Raw genomic sequence first — 19,431 nt, 5'->3', positions numbered from 1 at the left:
TTAAACTTATCGTACCTCAAATTGTAGGTTTTTTAATTTACTACAACTTTCTATTAAAAAGTCTTTCTCTAAAATCAATATCCTCAGCTACACAATTAAAAATCAATAAAAACTGCAAATTTAACAAATGAAAATCGCAATTAAAAAAAAAGCGCACAATATTTTTGGTTACATTTTAGTAGAAGTTATTCCTGGCATCGTCCTTTACAACACCTGATAGGTTTCAAAAATTCCTGAATTATATCACGTTTTTTCACCCACAGCCTGGGGTATTTAGAAATATTTTGAGGGTATGGCTTATTAGTGATATTGTCCTATAGTCTGAACAATCTTTGGCATATATTGTTTTAGGTATTGTTACAAAGGTGGACACCAACCATTCCTGAGGTATTTTTCCGGTTTTATATACTTCATTAAACAGATCCAGTAGTACAGGTAGAGTTGTAGTACTTAGACGCAAAAGTTTCTAAAACCTCTAGAATTTCTAAAATTTCTTCTAGTTATGTTTAAACGGTTTTTAATACGGTCTACTACTGTTAAACATTATTAATACAGAAAAACGTTTAGTTTTAGTATACAGATATGTATTTTATATATGTTTATGTATATACAGTACGCTGGAATAAGTTTTACCATTAACTCATTTATTTTCATAGTAGGTACATACATATTTAGTACGGTATCATAGTACATACAGAGTGAGTCTGCAATTTGGAATAAATTCCATATCTCAAATACTAATCGTTTCTTTTTTTGAAAAATGCTCACACATCGATTAGTATTTTAAATTTTCCTTTTTGGCATACAATAATAATGTTTACAGGGTGTCCCAATTTAAAGATATGACGTCATCGTTGATTTTCTTAAATGACAACACTGTTATTTTGATAGCTATTTTGACAGGGTGTGTAAGGTTATACATAACCGCAAAATATCAAATTATTATTCTATACAATTTACAAGATAACAAAAAATAAAGTTATATCTGTAATTTTGAATAAATTCAATAATTCAAATACTAATTGTTTTTTTTTTTGAAAAATGCTCAGACCCGTCGATTATTATTTCAATTTGTCATTTTTCAAGTACAATAATAATGTATACAGGATGTCCCAATTTAGAGATATGACGTCATAGTTGATTTTCTTAAATAGGCAACACTGTCATTTTGAAAGCTATTTTGGTAGGGTGTGTAAAATTATACATAACTGCAAAATTTCCAATTTTTATTCCCTACCATTTATAAGATAATAAAAAAGCAAAGTTATGAAAAACAAGTAATAAAATAAGAATTGAATTTAATTATTTCAATTAACCAAATGCTCATAATGTTGCCCTCAATTATTGTCAAATAGTGAATGGGCAACATTATGAGCATTTGCTTAATTGAAATAATTAAATTCAATTATTATTTGATTACTTGTTTTTCGTAACTTTGATATTTTTTATTATCGTGTAAATTGTAGGGAATAAAAATTTAAAATTTTGCAGGTATGTATAATTTTACACACCCTATCAAAATAGCTATCAAAATGACAGTGTTGCCATTTAAGAAAATCAACGATGATGTCATATCTCTAAATTGGGACACCCTGTATACATTATTATTGTATTTCAAAAATGACAATTTGAAATACTAATCGATGGGTCTGAGCATTTTTCAAAAAAAAAACAATTAGTATTTGAATTATTGAATTCCAAATTCCAGCTTCACTCTGTATATATTATAGCATCAATGTTTCGAACTTTATGCGATCCCTCTTCAGGTGACAGTCATAAGTACATCATGTAACACCTTATTTAAAAGCTTTTGAAATACTTATTACAAAAATGTATAATACTTCGGCCAAATTTCGGTCAAATGCTTTTAAATGCATTCTTTTTTTTTTAATCCTGAGAAAACTAATCTGAGACACAACTGTCTACACTACAATCACAACAAAAATGTACTAGATAGAGATAAACAAACCAAGACACGTTGAATGTTCGAGGACTACTCCAAAGTGCTCCTCGCGCGTGTTTATTTCTAGTGCATCTTAATTGTGATTTTAGTGAAGGGAGTTCTGTCTTAGATTCGCGAATCGACTATATTTATTTAACTAATGTTTGACGTTTTGATTTCCACTGCCGAAATTGTTCTCAAAAATCTTATTCTAAAAATACTGTGAACATTTTATAACCTGATTTGTTTAAAGGTTATAAAATCTTTCCAGAATTTTTAGAATAATCGCTAATTTAGTCGCTCTGTCCCATAACCGTTGAAATATCAACATACATTCTTTGTTTCCCTGCATATATTTAAATTATACAAAAACATACAATATTTCGCTGACGACAATTAATAATTGTGACTAACTATCAAACAATAGTTCTACTGTTTAACACATTGAACAACAAGTTTCTTTATTTGAAAATGCAATTCAGCCGGCAATCATAATACAAACACATAATGTATGTCTCGCATTGTTATCGCAAAATAGATTATTTATATATATATATATATATATATATATATATATATATATATATAAATAGCACTAAAGGCCTTAGAGGCCCATGGCTTGAAAAGTTTGTTTTTTTCTTTCTTCATTTTCACGTTTCTTTATGTGCTGAGCTCTTCTCTGGCTTGATATGTGATTTTCCTCCATTCCTTCCTGTCACTCATTTTTCTTTTTTGGCCCTCTAGCCCCATTCTTTCCAAATCTTTTTCGACGTCTTGCTTCCATCTATTTTTCGGCCTTCCTCTTCTCTTTCTTGAAGTTATAGTGTAGTTTAGTACCTTTTTTGGAGTCCTCGTGTTTGGCATCCTTTCAATGTGACCTCGCCATCTAAGTCTCTGAGCCTTTATCACTCCTATTATATTAGGTTGGTTGTATAATTGCTTTAACTCATCATTTGATCTTCTTATCCATAAACCGTCCCTTATTTTTCCTCCATATATCTTCCTTAGTATTTTCCTTTCCCAGATCTCCAGTAAATTTTGTTCATTTTTTGTCATTGTCCATGTCTCACTGCAGTATGTTACTATTGGCTGTATAGTTGTTTTGTATAGCTGTACTTTTGCCCTTCTTGATAGAAACTTGCTTTTCAACATTACATTAAGCGCATGTACACTTCTATTGCCTGCCATTATTCTAGCTTGTATTTCTTCTTTAATGATAGGTTTACGTGATATTATTGCCCCTAGGTATGTAAATCTTTCTACCATTTCGAATTCGTATGATGTTCCTTCTTCTACTTCTACTGTAAACTTTTGACCATTCCTAAACTGACCATCTGTCCACTCCATACATTTTGTTTTAGTTGAATTTATATATAGTCCCATTTTCTTCGCTGCTTTTACTATTCTCTGTACCATCTCCTGTAGCTCTTTTTTTCCTCTTGCCAGTAACACCACATCATCCGCAAACGCCAAAACTTGGTGTCTTCTTTGATATATGAGTCCTTCTCTATTGATTTTTGCTTCTCGCATTATTTTTTCTAGGCATAAGTTGAAGAGTAAAGATGACAGAGGATCGCCCTGTCTTAATCCTTCGTTTACTATAAATTTTTCTGATGATTGATTGTTTATTTTGACTCTGTTTTCTGTATTCTTCAGAGTGAGATGTATCATGTTACGTAGCTTTCTGCTAACTCCCAATTCCTCAAGCGCCTCTTTTAATTTCTTCCTCTTTATTCTATCGTATGCTTGTTGGAAGTCGATGAATAGTGCTATCGTTGGTAGGTTGTGTTCATAGCTTTCTGCTTGTAATTCTCTGATTACGAATACTTGGTCCGTTGTGCTTCTCCCTCTTCTAAATCCGCACTGATATTCGCCTATTATATTTTCAGCTTCTTTTTCAAGTTTGTCTTTTATTGATTTTCCTAGGATTTTGTATACGGTATTTAATAAAGCTATTCCTCTGTAATTACTGCATTCTGTTTTGTCGCCTTTTTTATGTAATGGGCAGATAATTGCTTCCTTCCAGTCCTCTGGTATTCGTTCTTTTAACCATATATCTTTTATGATTTTGTGTATCCAATCATTCAGCAATTTTCCAACATATTTCATCATCTCTGCTGTTATGTTATCGCTTCCAGGGCATTTGTTGTTTTTAAGATTTCTAATTATTTCCTCGATTTGTTCTTTGCTCGGTGGATTATCTTCTATGTCTTCTAACTGTTCATTTTCTGTCTCTGCTTCTATGGATTCATTTTGGTTTGGCTTATTCTTGCCATTTAGTAATTCGTCAAAATACTCTTTCCATCTCTCTACTATTTCTGCTTCGCCGCTTATATTATCTCCAGCTTTGTTTTTAACGAATATGGGTTTTTGCTGGTATCCTCTTTTCTCGTTTCTGGCACCTTGATACAGGTTTTTTATTTCTTTATTTCTGTAGTTCTCTTCTATTTCTTTTAGCTTATTATCTAAGTGTTTTCTCTTCTTTTCTCTCAACAACCTCTTTACTTTTTGTCTTTGTTCTATATATCTATCATGCGTCTCTGTTGTTTCTTTCTTGATCATTTCCATCCTTAATGATTGTCTTAGTTCTATTTCTTTTTGGCACTCTATGTCGAACCACTCCTTCCTCTTTTTAATCTCTTGTTTATTACATTCTTTTGCTGCTTTGTTCATTACTTGCTTTATGATTTCCCAGTTGTTCTCCGTTTGTTCTTCTATTTGTATCTTTTTTAGTTCCCTTTCCATTGTTTCTCTGTATGTTTCTTGCTCTTTTCTTGTTGCAAACCGAATTGGTTTATCTATACATTTCTTTTCTTTTATTTTGTTTTTGTTTTCAGGTATCAGTTGCTTCATTTTGATACCCACCATGTAATGGTCGGAGTCGGCATCTGGTCCTCTGTATGTTCTAATCTTCTTTATACATTGCTGCTCTTCTTTTTCGATCAGCACGTGATCTATTTGGTTTTTGGTCTTTCTATCTGGCGATATCCATGTTTCCTTGTGTATTTCTTTTCTTTCGAAATATGTGCTCATTATGATCATATTTTTTTCTCTTGCAAAATCTATGAGGAACTGTCCGTTTTCATTAGTTTCATTGTGTTTACTATGTTTTCCTATTGTCGGTCTAAATACTTCTTCCTTCCCTATTTTGGCATTTGCGTCGCCTAAAATAATTTTCATGTCGTATCTGGGTATACTTTCGATTGTTCTATTTAGTTCACTGTAAAAAGATTCTTTGACATCATTATCTTTTTCTTCAGATGGTGCGTGAATATTTATGAGAGTGATTTTTTGGTATTTTCCCTTGATCCTGATACTACATATTCGATCTGATATTGGTTTGAATTCTACTATTGCTTCCTTTAGTTCTTTTCGTAGCATAAAACCTGTGCCTAGTGTTCTATTCTTTCCGCCGCTATTAAAAAACACTGTATCTTCTATTTCTAATATATCATTTCCCAGCTGTTTCGTCTCCTGCAAGGCTACTATGTCAAATTGGAACTTTTCGATTTCTCTCGCTAGATGTTTAAGTTTACCTTCTCTATAATATGTGCCTCTTACATTCCATGTTCCTAAAAGTAAGTGTTCTTTTCGACATGTTCTCTTGTGTTTTTGTCCGGTTTTCATTTTTTTTCTCTTTTGTCCTTTTTTTGAATTATCGTTATCCTTTTTCTGTACTTGTGTCGTCATCGTTATTCCCATGGTACAATTGTCTGCTAGTTTTTTTATGTTGTTTTGATCATTTTTAGCGACACATCGAATATTAAAAAAAAATAAAAAAGCGGCAATATTAATTTTTCCACAACTATTTAGCGGCAAAAAGCGGCAAATTCAGCACCAACTCAATTTGAATTTGAAACATTTTTCGCTGTTGTGATTCGCTAAGTTCATTATGAAGTTAGCGAATATTAAAAGTTTTGGTTTATATTTTACGCGCCAACAATCTTGTACGTAGGTATTTTGATATCTCTTCCAATTAATAAATTAATTAATTCAAAAATTATTAAAGTAACGACCAGTCTAGATTATGTTTTTTTTTCGAAAAATTATTTTGATTGAATATTTTCACGATTACCTAATAAAATTTCACGTAATTATTTTTTGTTGCAAAAGATAATGTTTGGCTTAAAGAATCACGAATTACTCACAAATTAAAACACTTAGGTATAAGGTATGCTTAAGAAATAAAAAAGTACCATAAAATATCGTTTCACTACAATACTAAAATACTATACTACAATATATTTAAGAAAACTCAAAAAATACTCATTCGGAGTTTTGACCAACCCTGTATACCAAAACTGAACGTTTCTCTATATTAATAATTTAAACAATAGTAAACTAAATGAAATATCGTTTGAACATAAATAGAAATTTTTATGTCAAATTACTACAATTCTACAGGCTGTGAATATTGCTACGAAATAACCAAAAAACGTAATTATCTTTTAAACTACTTCGTACATTATTACAAAAACCTATATTTCAAGAAAGAAGATATAAAGAAGAATCCAAAAATGTAAAAATATACAGGGTGTGCCATTAAAAAAAACATAAGTTTGTGTCACCCTGTCAATACGGATAGCCCTGTATATTTGAAAATATTTTTAAATTATGGTCCTCTCTGGGCAGCAACTTTAACCTAAATAACATTTTTTATATATATCTTACAATAAACGAGTAATTGGACTTCTTCGCACTAATTCCCCACCCTTTATGAAGTTAGCGAAGCACGCAATATTAAAAAAAAATAATAAAGCGACAAAATTAACTTTTCTACAACTAATGAACGGCAAAAAGCGGCAAATTCAGCACCAACTCGATTTGAATATGAAACATTTTTTGCTGTTGTGATTCGCTAACTTCATATGAAGTTAGCGAAACATCGAATATTAAGAAAAATAAAAAAAGCGGCAAAATTAATTTTTCCACAACTAATGAACGGCAAAAAAGCGGCAAATTCAGCACCAACTCGATTTGAATTTGAAACATTTTTTGCTGTTGTGATTCACTAACTTCATATGAAGTTAGCGAAACATCGAATATAAAAAAAAATAAAAGAGCGGCAAAATTAATTTTTCCACAACTAATTAGCGGCAAAAAGTGGAAAATTCCCATTGTGCTTGCCATAAAATTTGCGAGAAGTGATTCGCTAACTTTATGTACATAATTATACAAAGAGTCTACATTCTACCACATCCAATACTATTTTAATATTAAGTATCATATAACTGCAGTAAATATCGATTTTTATTATTACTAAATAGTCTTTTCAGCGTTTTTCCAAAAACAATTTTAACGGTCACATATGATCATTCACACATGACATATATAGTATACTGAATTCGCTCTATCGAGATTCGAGATTCACTTTGACACTGACGTTAGTAATTTCATTTTTGGGAATTTCAGTTGTCAGAAGTGACTGGAAATTACTACATAACCAACGCACCTGTTCAAAGCCAATATTATTAATAGTAAACAGACATAAAATAACATAAACCTTACGCCAATCAATAATTATTTATTTACACCATTATAATGTATTGATAACAACTGAGAAAATTGTTTATTGTACAAAATAAAAATATTTTGTAGAAATAAACTCCACAAAATTTGATAAGATTAGCAGACACTCCCACTATTTCTAATAGTTCTTCTTTTTTAATGAAAGATTAAGTTGATTTTGGCAGTTAATGTGTGAGGTAGGAATTTTTGTGTTGTATGTTTCCTATTCCGAATGTGTCAAAGTGAATCTCGGTAGAGCGAATTCAGTATAGCATAATATAAGCAAATCACATATGATTCGTTAATGCGCTTCGCAATTAAAATCCAGAGTTTAAACAACCAATTAAATTTCGTCAGCCCTAGCTTTTCACCGACCTTCAAGTGACTTTACATCAATTGATTTTGAATTTTGGGTCTATACTTTCCCAAATTTACTAAAATTTGTGATTTTTTATATTATCTAATCGTTGTTTTATTTAAGTCAAGCATAGCCACAGATCAATCTTTATAGTAATAACTTTTCAGTTTCATTTTTAAGTACATCTAAAAAAGGTACTACCTACATAATTTAATTTATTCATGCCTTAAAATATGAATTTTTAAAATGGTTAGCAGTAGCGGCTCGTGACAATTTCAGTTGGTGGGGCCTGGGCCGCATGTAAATGAAATAAAGAATGAAAAACATGGCTCAAAAAAATATATACAGGTACTGTACTGAACTGACCCAATAACACGCACACACACATACTCATACAACCCCAGCCTCGAGACTCAAGGGACATGTCTGTTCCAATGAGACAGTGGAACCCACATGTCCGAAGGTCAAACCGGTCACACTCCGTAATGAAGTGGTACCTAGCTGACCCTCAAGCTATACCACCACCTCTCCCCATCGAAGGACATAACAAATGGGGAGGCTTTGTACTGAACGTTGGTTTGGATGCCCTAAGTAATGGGATATCCTCTTATTACTTTATATGGTTAAGCCACCTAACTTTATGGATAGGACTTCAATCTCCATTCTACACTGAAAATTTGTCGCTGAATTTCCATTAATACTGGATTAACTACTATTTATATATCTGTACTACTAGAGGTCAGCTAGGATTATGTGAATTAGAATTAGAATTACTTGTTTAATTTATTGTAAGAATTTAAATAATAGGTACCTAATAAATTTGGCCACACTACAGCCTGTACCTGGCATTGTAAAATGTCATTAACATTATTATTACGTTAATACATAATGCAATTTTAACATCTTAACCTACCTTATATATATATATATATATATATATATATATATATATATATATATATATATATGTTCGGAAAGGTTTCCGCGGTTAATACAATGAAACTTAAAGCTAAAATCAATATCAACAAAAGAATTAATATTAAAATTAAACTCACCAGACTTCCGGGTTGAACCGCGTCGTTGGTTTCTAGGCCGAGCTTTCGACGTCCTCTCTGACGTCATCTTCAGGGCTTCCGGGGTCTCAGTCTCCTGAGGCTCCAGACACTACACTCACTACTCACTACTTCACTACTCACTGCAATACTGTTGTTGCTGTCAATGACCTGTCACAGGTCACAAAATTGACTTTGAACACTCCAGAACCATAGCTCCCATCCGCTTCTATAAACAAAGGATTATCCGAGAAGCCATAGAAATCGAAAAACGGCCAAATTGTCTCAATAAAAGAGATGACGGCCAAATTGTCTCAATAAAAGAGATGACGGCATCCGTTTACCTTCGACTTGGAGACCCCTCCTAAAGAAAACATCGTCCGCTCCATCTACAAATATAATTCCCGCCGTCAAAAATCTTCGCGCCACTCCAAATAGTCTTCGCGCTAATTCCCACTCCGCCACGTCATCGACAGCCACGTCAGTCACATCAGTCCACGGTATAAATGACCGCCCCAGCGTCAGCAACAACAGTATTGCAGTGAGTAGTGAAGTAGTGAGTAGTGAGTGTAGTGTCTGGAGCCTCAGGAGACTGAGACCCCGGAAGCCCTGAAGATGACGTCAGAGAGGACGTCGAAAGCTCGGCCTAGAAACCAACGACGCGGTTCAACCCGGAAGCCTGGTGAGTTTAATTTTAATGTTAATTCTTTTGTTGATATTGATTTTAGCTTTAAGTTTCATATATATATATATATATATATATATATATATATATATATATATATATATATATATATATATATATATGATACATGTATCCATGTGACTTCCAAAGTAGATTCTCGTAATACGTTGTTACTTCATATATACCGTTATGACTTCCGATTTCGGAAGTCACAACGTTTTGCCTATATTTTTACGAATTTGGCTACTAGATGGTATCAGAAGGCTTATATTAAAAATTTCGCTGGAAGTCATATCGTATCTAACATACTCATAAGATCAGATTTTAGTTCGACGGTATATCACCAGCGCTAGTGTCGCTCCCGTGCTACTATACAGGCCATGTACACAACGCGTAGCGTCTTCCGTATACCACACCGCTCGGTGTGACTTCCGTTTTTTGGCAACCCTGTGTAACGGTTTCCAGACATTTATCTGTTGTAGATTCGCGGTCCTAATCGTACTTAGTGTTTTGTGTGCCTTTTGTTTTTAAACATGAATAATAGCAGATCTGCTTTACTTTTAAAGTTAGCCTTAAATGAAGGTACAATAAGTGATTATATATCTTTATAATTATATATTTTCTGTACTTATTTTAATCTATAATATTTACTTACCTATTTACTTATATAAATTCATTTTTCTCGTGTTTTTGTTTACTTCCTTTTTTACAATGAACTTCTAATTTAATCTAACACTCACCGGCACGAAAAACGGGCACCCCAAAAAAATGGGTAATTTTTGATGTCTCGTATCTCCCAAACCTGTTGTCCGATTTAAGTAATTTTTTTTAATATGTTATAGCCTTATTCTTTAACAAAATAGCTATGATAATATTGTTGATAGACAGGTAAATTTTCATTGTATACCGGGTGTACCAATCAAACTGGGTTTTTTTTTCTCAATTTTCACAACACCCTGTGGAATATTCTAGCCTTTATAAAATATTTAAATCAAAGCCTAACTATAGCTCCAGGTTTTATTAACATTCTGTTTTTTTATTCATTCGCTTACGTTGGATAATAAAAAGTTAAGGACTTTAACAACTAGCCATGTTCTTTATCGATACAGGTGTTTCTAAATATAAGTGCGACAAACTTTAAGGGGTAATTTCTGCATGAAAAAATAATGATCGTTTGGCAAAAGAATTTTATATTTGCAAGCATTTGCGGACATAGCTTTATCAAGTAAACGATCATTATTTTTTCATGCAGAATTACCCCTTAAAGTTTGTCGCACTTATTTAGAAACACCATGTATTGATAAAGAACATGTTTAGTTGTTAAAGTCCCTAACTTTTTTATTATCCAACATAAGCGAATGAATAACAAACAGAACGTTAAGAAAACCTGGGGCTATAGTTGGGTTTTAATTTCAATATTGTATAAAGGCTAGAATATTCCACAGGGTGTTGTGAAAATTGAAAAAAAAACCAGTTTGATTGGTACGCCCAGTATACAATGATAATTTACCTGTCTAGAAACAATGTTATTACAGCGATATAGTTAAAGAATAAGGCTATAGCACAGGGGTGGGCAAAAGCCGGCCCGCGGGCCCGGTCCGGCCCTTTCGCTTACTTTGTCCGGCCCGTTGAAAAACCCCGCAAGTACCTAATCTTTTTAATCCCTTTTATGTGATTTTGTTGAAATCAACAGTAATAGTTTGCATAGTGTTCACATAAATTATTAAATATATAAATAATAGAGAGTATTATAATTACGAACAGCCTTAGCTAACTATATTTTTAAAAACTGTGTAATTGTAACTATTTACTTTAAATTTCTTTTAAAATATAGGGAAATCCCCGGAGATTCATAATTGTTTATTCGGTATTAATAATCGTATTTAACTCTCAAGGTCTCAAGACAAGCACTCGGTGTTTGGGTATCTATTTCAACCATATCACTGACAGTTTATGATCTAAATACCTCAGCACTTTGGTCCCAATAATATGATTCTTTATTTATTAAATCTGAATTAAGTATGGTTGTTTGGAATACCTACTTCAGCATAAAATTCATTGTTACCGATTTTTGCCGAAGTTTTACAACTACTTCGAAAGACGTGTATAAGTTTATTTTGATTTAGCACTGGTCGTATTTCCTATTACTCCTCATATTTCTTTTGATACAGTGTGTGTTATTTTGCAAATATATAATAAATTGAAAAAGTGGAGGACATTTTGTAAGTAAAATTTGAAAACATTGTTTTTATTTTATTGTATTAAAATATTTATTTGTAAGCATTTGCAAAATGATACAATCTAAAAAAAGAAAAGTTGATTTGGAATGCAGAAATTTTAATGAAGCATGGACAGAAAAATACCTTTTTACGAACATTGGTAAGAAAGCAATTTGTTTAGTTTGCCATTAAACCATTGCTGTTTTCAAGGAATATAATTTAAAGAGGCATTTTACATCAAAACATCCAAAATATGCATCGTTTTCTTTAGAAGAACTTAAAAATCCTGCAGACAACTTAGCAAAAAACTTAAATAAACAACAAAATATTTTTAGCAAACAAAGTAACATCGAGAAATCTACCACACAAGCAAGTTATGTTATTGCACACAAAATTGCTAAGTTATGTAAACCTTTTTCTGAAGCAGAATTTGTTAAACAGTGCATGGTAGAAGTGTCAGAGATATGTTGTCCTGAAAAAAAACATATTTTTGAAAATTTAAGCCTGTCAAGGAGAACAATAGTACGACGGATCGAAAATATTTCAGGAAATTTACTCGACCAGCTAAAAACAATAATTGCTGATTTTACATATTGTTCTCTGGCGTTGGATGAGTCCTGCGATATTACTGACACAAGTCAATTATTAATATTTATTCGGGGCATTAACAAAAAATGTGAAATTCGCGAGGAACTTCTTAGTGTGCATCCAATGAAAGATACAACTACCGGTGAAGACTTCTTTAACGCTGTTGAAGAGTGTTTAGTTAAAGTAAATTTACCTTGGAACAAAATAGTAAGCATCACTACGGATGGCTGTCCTAGTTTAACAGGGAAAAATGTGGGCTTACTAAAACGAATCAGCGACAAAGTAAAACAGTTGCAGCCAGAACAAGACATATTATTTTTACACTGCATTATTCATCAAGAAGTGTTATGTAGAAAAGTTTTAAAATTGAATCACGTCGTTACTGTTGTGACAAAAGTTGTACATTTTATCCGGGAACGTGCCTTAAATCATCGACAGTTTGTTGAATTTTTGAAAGAAATTGAAAGTGACTTTTACGAAATTCCTTACTACACTGAGGTGAGATGGCTTAGCATCGGTAAAGTTTTGGACAGATTTCAATATTTGCTTGATGAAATAGTATCCTTCTTGTCGATAAAAGAAAAACTACATGATTTTCCTGAATTGCAAAATGAGGCATTGCTAAACGATTTGTCGTTTTCTGTAGATATTGTAAAATATTTAAATGAACTTAATGTAAATTTACGAGGGAAAAACCAGTTCGCTTTCAATATGCACTCAAATGTCAAAGCATTTATGATAAAACTAAACTTATTTGCTGAGAACTTTAATAAAAAAATATTAAACCACTTCCCATCATTACAAACACGACGAGAATTATTGAAAAATTCTGATTTTCTTAAATATAGTTCAGTAACACAAGACCTGCATACTGAATTCCAAAGAAGATTTCAAGATTTCAAAGCTATTGAAAAACCTTTGTCATTAATTAGTCAACCTTTCAATTTCGATGTGCAAGACGCTCCTGTTGAAATTCAGCTAGAATTAATTGACTTACAGGCAAATAATTTATTAAAATAAAATGTTCAATCAAACGAATTGAGTGCTTTCTACGGTGCTTTGAATACAGAACATTTTAAACATTTTTTAAACTATGTTCAAAAATACCTAGTTTTATTTGGTTCGACATATATTTGTGAAAGAACTTTTTCGTTGATGGTTTCCACGAAAAATAAATATCGATCACAAATTACTGACGAAAATCTACACTCGGTATTAAGGATTGCTACAGGTGATTTGGATCCCAATTTTGAAGAAATAATATCACATGAACATTCGCGATTTCACGTTTCGCATTAACTATTATAGAAGTTATACTTATAATGAGTATTCTATTAATTTTAACGTTTAATGTTTGTCCTTTTTTTTATAATTTTATTTAATATTAGGTATATTTACAAAATATGTATCAATATAAATTAATTTGTATCGTTAAAATATAAATATATAAGAAAATAAAATCTTTCAATAACTGATTTATTTAATTACCATTAATTTATTATTATTCTTCTAACGCCGACTCCACTAATGAAGGTTGGCTAAAACACCATTGCAAATTCGTCTCTATTTTCTGCTTTTCTTAAAAGCGTCTGTGTGTTTAACCCGGTCCAGTCTCAAATGTTTTCAGTCAGAATATTTGTCGTCTACCAGGACCCCTTTTTCCTTCGAACAACTCGTACATATCATTTCTGAGCATGTGCCGTAAATATGCTGTCTGTCTCCTTTTAATGGAGGTCAAAAGTTCTCTGTCTCTTTCCATTTCGTGCAACATCATTTTGTTCGTATATGATCGGTCCATGGTATTTTCTAAATTCTCCCAAAAAGCCACATCTCAAAAGCTTCCGGCTTTCTCATTAAGTCAGCATTAACAATCCAAGCTTCGGCACCATAAAAAAGAATAGAGTGGATATACAACATTTTATCAACTAATATCAGATTTGCAGATTGAGTCTTTGGTGACTCAGAAATGTCCTCATCTTCAAAAAGTCTACCCTCAATTGCTCTATTCTTGATCGAATTTATGATTTCGAATTTAAATCTTCCGTAATCCAGACTCCTAAGTAAGTATTTCATTTTGTCCACTTGCTCAATATCTTCATTTTTTATCTGGTTCTTTTTCTGGATTTTCTTATGATTTAATATAATGACCATTTTTTTTTCAATTACGTGACATATTTTACTGGGCACAAGTTTTTCGCATGTATTCCCAAGTAGGACAATTTATTATTACCATTTTCTAATTATTAACAGTCAAATTTCTTTGTCCAAATGCTTTAAAATAATACTTATAGTATTTATTTCTTGGGCAGGGAATAAACTACACCAAAAAAATTCGCGTGGGCACAGCGTACATATCCGGTATAGTCCTCCGGCCCGAGAGACATTTTGAAACTTTCATTTTGGCCCGCGCTTAAAAGTAATTGCCCACCCCTGATCTAAGCGGTTTTTTAAAATTTATGGGTTTTGCAATATTTTACCGTCAGCGAACGGACTAATAGTAGAGGATCCGATATAAGGCCGATCTGCATCGATCTATTTAATGGATAACGTGTGCGTGAAGTAACAATGTATTTTAAACGGGATTTACTTTTTCGCACTGTTTTTGACACACTTTCATATAATCAAATATCCTTAACTTTCGCGTTGACATGGTGATGACATAATGAGCAATAAATTACAAAAAAAAATTTGACAGTTTTGTGGTTTGAAAGAAATTAGAATGTTTAAATAAGTTCTAAAAATTGTAGAATAGGAATGAATTCCAGTGATGAAGAGTTACAGTTTTTTTATTTGTTTATCGTAGATAAAATATTGTATGAATCTGTGCGTGAAGTACTTTTTGCGAACTTAAGCGATGTATAGCACTCGCTCCGTTGTCGCTTGTGCTCTAAACATCACGTGCATTCGTAAAAAGCATACTTCACGAACTGTTTCATAAATAACTATTTTCATATATTAAAAAAAATGTTTCGACCCGGGTAGATATTATTCCAGATTTTCAGATTTCAGCACAGTGTTAGACGGTTGGGGCATATATGGAGAGCAGGTAGCGTAACAACTATAAACTCAATTTTACAATGGAAACCCGGAGTTAGAAGGAGACGCGGAGGAACTAGAATAAATGGTTACAGGAAGTAAAGGAAAATTTATATAGGGCAGGAATTAGAGACTAGCAGAAAAATACAGAGGATAGAAAGAACTGGAGAAGCACAGTCAATAGTATCGAGTAGCAGACTGGGACTAATCTGCTCTAAAACGATGGATCTAGATAGCTTTTTAGCAGCTCAACCCCACCTGGTGTATTTAGCCATTTAATTTTCTTATTACACATTATTATTGGTACATCAAAAATTAAAAGGACGGTGCCTGTAATATAATCTAAAATTCAAAATTTAATCAAGAAAAATAATAAATATTAAAATTTCCTATAAGTTCAAATTTATTTATTAAAATTTTTGATATAATTTTCATAAATAAATTACTTACTAATAACACTTTTTTAATTAATTCCAAAAAATCCATTTTGCAGCAATAATAAAATATTAGTATTTGTAAAATAAATATCAATCATATCATAAATAATACAGGTTTACAAAAAAAAACTAAATTTCGGACTATTTGACGAAACCATGTTACAAGGGGGTTTTTGGGGTAACTGATCACGAATCCGGGGTCCGCTCACCTCTTTCACGCCAGGTAAAGGTCATTTCAAGGTCAAATCAAGATAAATCGACAGTCGCTCTGAGAAAGTATATTAGGGCGTTTTTGGTGTCGCTGATGACGAATCATTAGTCCGCTGACCTCTATCACGTCTAGTTCAAGGTCAAATCAACATAAATCGACACAATCGCTCTGAAAATATAGGGGTTTTGGAGTCACTGATCATGAAAACTGCGGACCGTTGAGCTCTACCACGTAAGGTAATGGTCATTTCAAGGCCAAATCAGGACAAGTCCACAAAACTGATTTGACCTTGAAATGACCTTTACCTGTCGCGGTTGAGCTCAACGGACCCCAGTTTTGTGATCAGCGACCCCAAAAACCCCCTAATATACTTTTTCAGAGCGATCGTGTCCATTTATCTTGATTTGACCTCGAAATGACCTTGAGCTAGACGTGATAGAGGTCAGCGGACACAAATTCGTCATCAGCGACCACAAAAACCCCCTAATATACTTTTTCAGAGCGACTGTCGGTTTATCTTGATTTGACCTTGAGATTACCATTACCTGACGTGATAGAGGTCAGCGGACCCCGGATTCGTGACCAGCGACCCCAAAAACCCCCTAGTCATATGGTTTCGTCAAATATTCCGAAATGTATTTTTTTTGTAAACCTGTTTAATCAAAAGAATATCAATCTTTTAATTTAAATAGACAACTTTAAAACATAGAACTGCATTCACAACTGTATTCACAGTAAAAGTTTCAAAAGATCATACATTACGCTTAAAGTAAGAGGTAAATCAGCAGACGAGTCGTTGTGACTTCCAAAATATGACAACACCGCTGGAAGTGACAACGCACCTTGAACTACCCTATATATGGAAGCCATAACGTATGCTGTACGCTTCGGTATATACGTATATATATACAAAATTTATTTTGGTAAATCCTTTCCCCTCAATAGGTAGACACATTTTATAAGCCCCCCTTTTACCAAATACACAATTTTTAAAAAATAATTCCTAGTAGAAAAGGTGGAAGTCGGACAGCCTCTTCTGTATACCGGAAGTCACAACTTAACGTGCATCAATATATATATATATATATATATATATATATATATATATATATATATATATATATATATATATATATATATATATATATATATATATATATATTGTTGTGATCTTGATTATTGATATGAGATAATATTTTTATATGTCATTTAATTTAATCAATGCATTAATATATATATATATATATATATATATATATATATATATATAGTGGCTAAAACACCCCCGTGGGGGTAGCGCCGCCTTTACAGGCTCTCTAGATCCATGTTTTCGAGGTGGATCAGTCCTCCGTTCTTCTCTTTCTTAAACTGCATTACATATCCGGTTCCAGCTCCTTCTGTCTCTTGCTTTTTCTTCTGCATTTCTAATACCCATGCCCTCTAGATCTCGCTTCACCTCTTCCAACCATTTGGACCTCGGTCTTCCTCTTCGTCTCCTTCCGGCCGGAGACCACTTTGTCACTATGTTTATTATCGCTTCTTCTCCTTCTCTCCATACATGCCCAAGCCATCTCAATCTTTGTCTCTTTATTCTCCTGACTATATCTTGCCCCTTCAATTCCTCATTTATTTCGTTATTTCTTCGACTCCTGTATTCACCCTCTGCTGTTTTTATTGGTCCTAATATTGCCCGAATTATTTTTCTCTCAGTTCTTCTCAAATATTCTTCGTCTGTCTTGGTCATTGTCATCACTTCTGCTCCATACATTAATGTCGGTCTAATTAACGTTTCATAGAGCCTTAATTTAGTAGTTTTTGTTAATATTTTGCTTTTTATCATTTTTTTGTTGGCTTGGAATGCTCTATTTATTGCCAATGTTTTCTCTTTTATTTCGTTTTCTCTTGTTCCATCACTTGACAGCATGACTCCTAGGTACTTATATTTACTTACTTCTTCAAATTTGTATCTTCCCACTTTAACCTCTCTATTAGTAGGATCTTTCCCTAATCTTAAAATTTTTGTTTTGTTTTCGTTAATACTCAGACCCACTGTTTTTCCTTCTTGAATGAGTTCCTCTACCATTTGCGTTAATATATCTCTTCTCTTTGCCATTATCACAACGTCATCGGCATATGCTACAATTTGACCTCCTCTATTTCTGAGTGTACCTTTGTTCATTTTTCTGGTAATATATTCTATTGCCATGTTGAATAGTGTTGTGGATAAACCATCACCCTGCCTCACTCCCTTGTTTGTTTCAAACTCTTCTGTTTCCCCTATTTGCGTTTTTACACTCGCTCTGGTATGGCTCATCGTCATTTTTATAAGTTTTCTTAATTTAAGCGGTACCTGTAGCGTTTTTAATATTTCCAATAGTTGGTTTCGTTTGATGGAATCAAAAGCTTGTTTAAAATCTACGAAAAGTATTTCTAAGTTTATGTTAGCTTCGTTCGCCTTCTCCATTATTTGTTTTAAAATGTATATCGCATCTATTGTGGATTTTCCTTTCCTAAATCCACATTGATATTGACCTATCTTATTCTCTGCTGCTTCCTGTAATCTTCTTTGTATTATTGTTGACAATACCTTATATACTGTACTCAGTAATGTTATTCCCCTGTAATTTTGACATTCTTGTTGGTTTCCCTTTTTATGTATCGTTATTATTTGGCCTGTTTGCCATTCTTTTGGCATTTTTTCTTCTTTCCAGATGTTTACTATCAGTTTGTGTATTTCCCTATGCAACGGTTTCCCTCCTAGTTTTATGAGTTCGCTGTTTATGTTATCTTTCCCGGGTGCTCTTCCGTTTTTGTTATTTTTAATTATTTCAATTACTTCTTCGAGTGTTGGCTCCTTCATTCCATTATTTTCCCACTCTTCCTCCATTTCTGTAATCTGTTCTGTTTCATTTTCTGCCAGTAACTCCTTGAAGTGTTCCATCCAGACTTTCATATATGATTGATCTTGTGTTACTATTTGCCCTTGTTTATTTTTAACTCCATTTACTTTTGGTTTGAAACCTCTGTTCTGTTCTCTGATTTTTGTGTAGAATTTCTTGGTGTTCTGAGTCTTACTTTCCGCCTCAATTTCCTCCAACTGACTATCCATGAATTTTCTCTTTTGTTCTCTTATTACTTTGTTGCTTGCCTTTCTTTTTTGCTCGTACATGTCTCTATGTTCATTTTTGTGAGTCCGCATCCACTTATTTCGTGCTTTTACTTTTTCTTCAACTGCTTCTTTACATTCTGTATTGAACCAGTCCTTCTTTCTTGTAATTTGCTTCGTCCCTAATGTAGTCTCAGCCGTGTGGTTAATTGCTTTTTTAATATCACCCCATATTTCTTCTACATCATCTCTTTCCTTATTCAGTGCGGCAATTCTTTTACCTATTCCA

This window comes from Diabrotica virgifera, chromosome 9 (assembly GCF_917563875.1).
Source record: "Diabrotica virgifera virgifera chromosome 9, PGI_DIABVI_V3a".
Lineage (NCBI taxonomy): Eukaryota > Metazoa > Arthropoda > Insecta > Coleoptera > Chrysomelidae > Diabrotica > Diabrotica virgifera.
Note: the sequence above shows the minus strand (reverse complement) of the source record.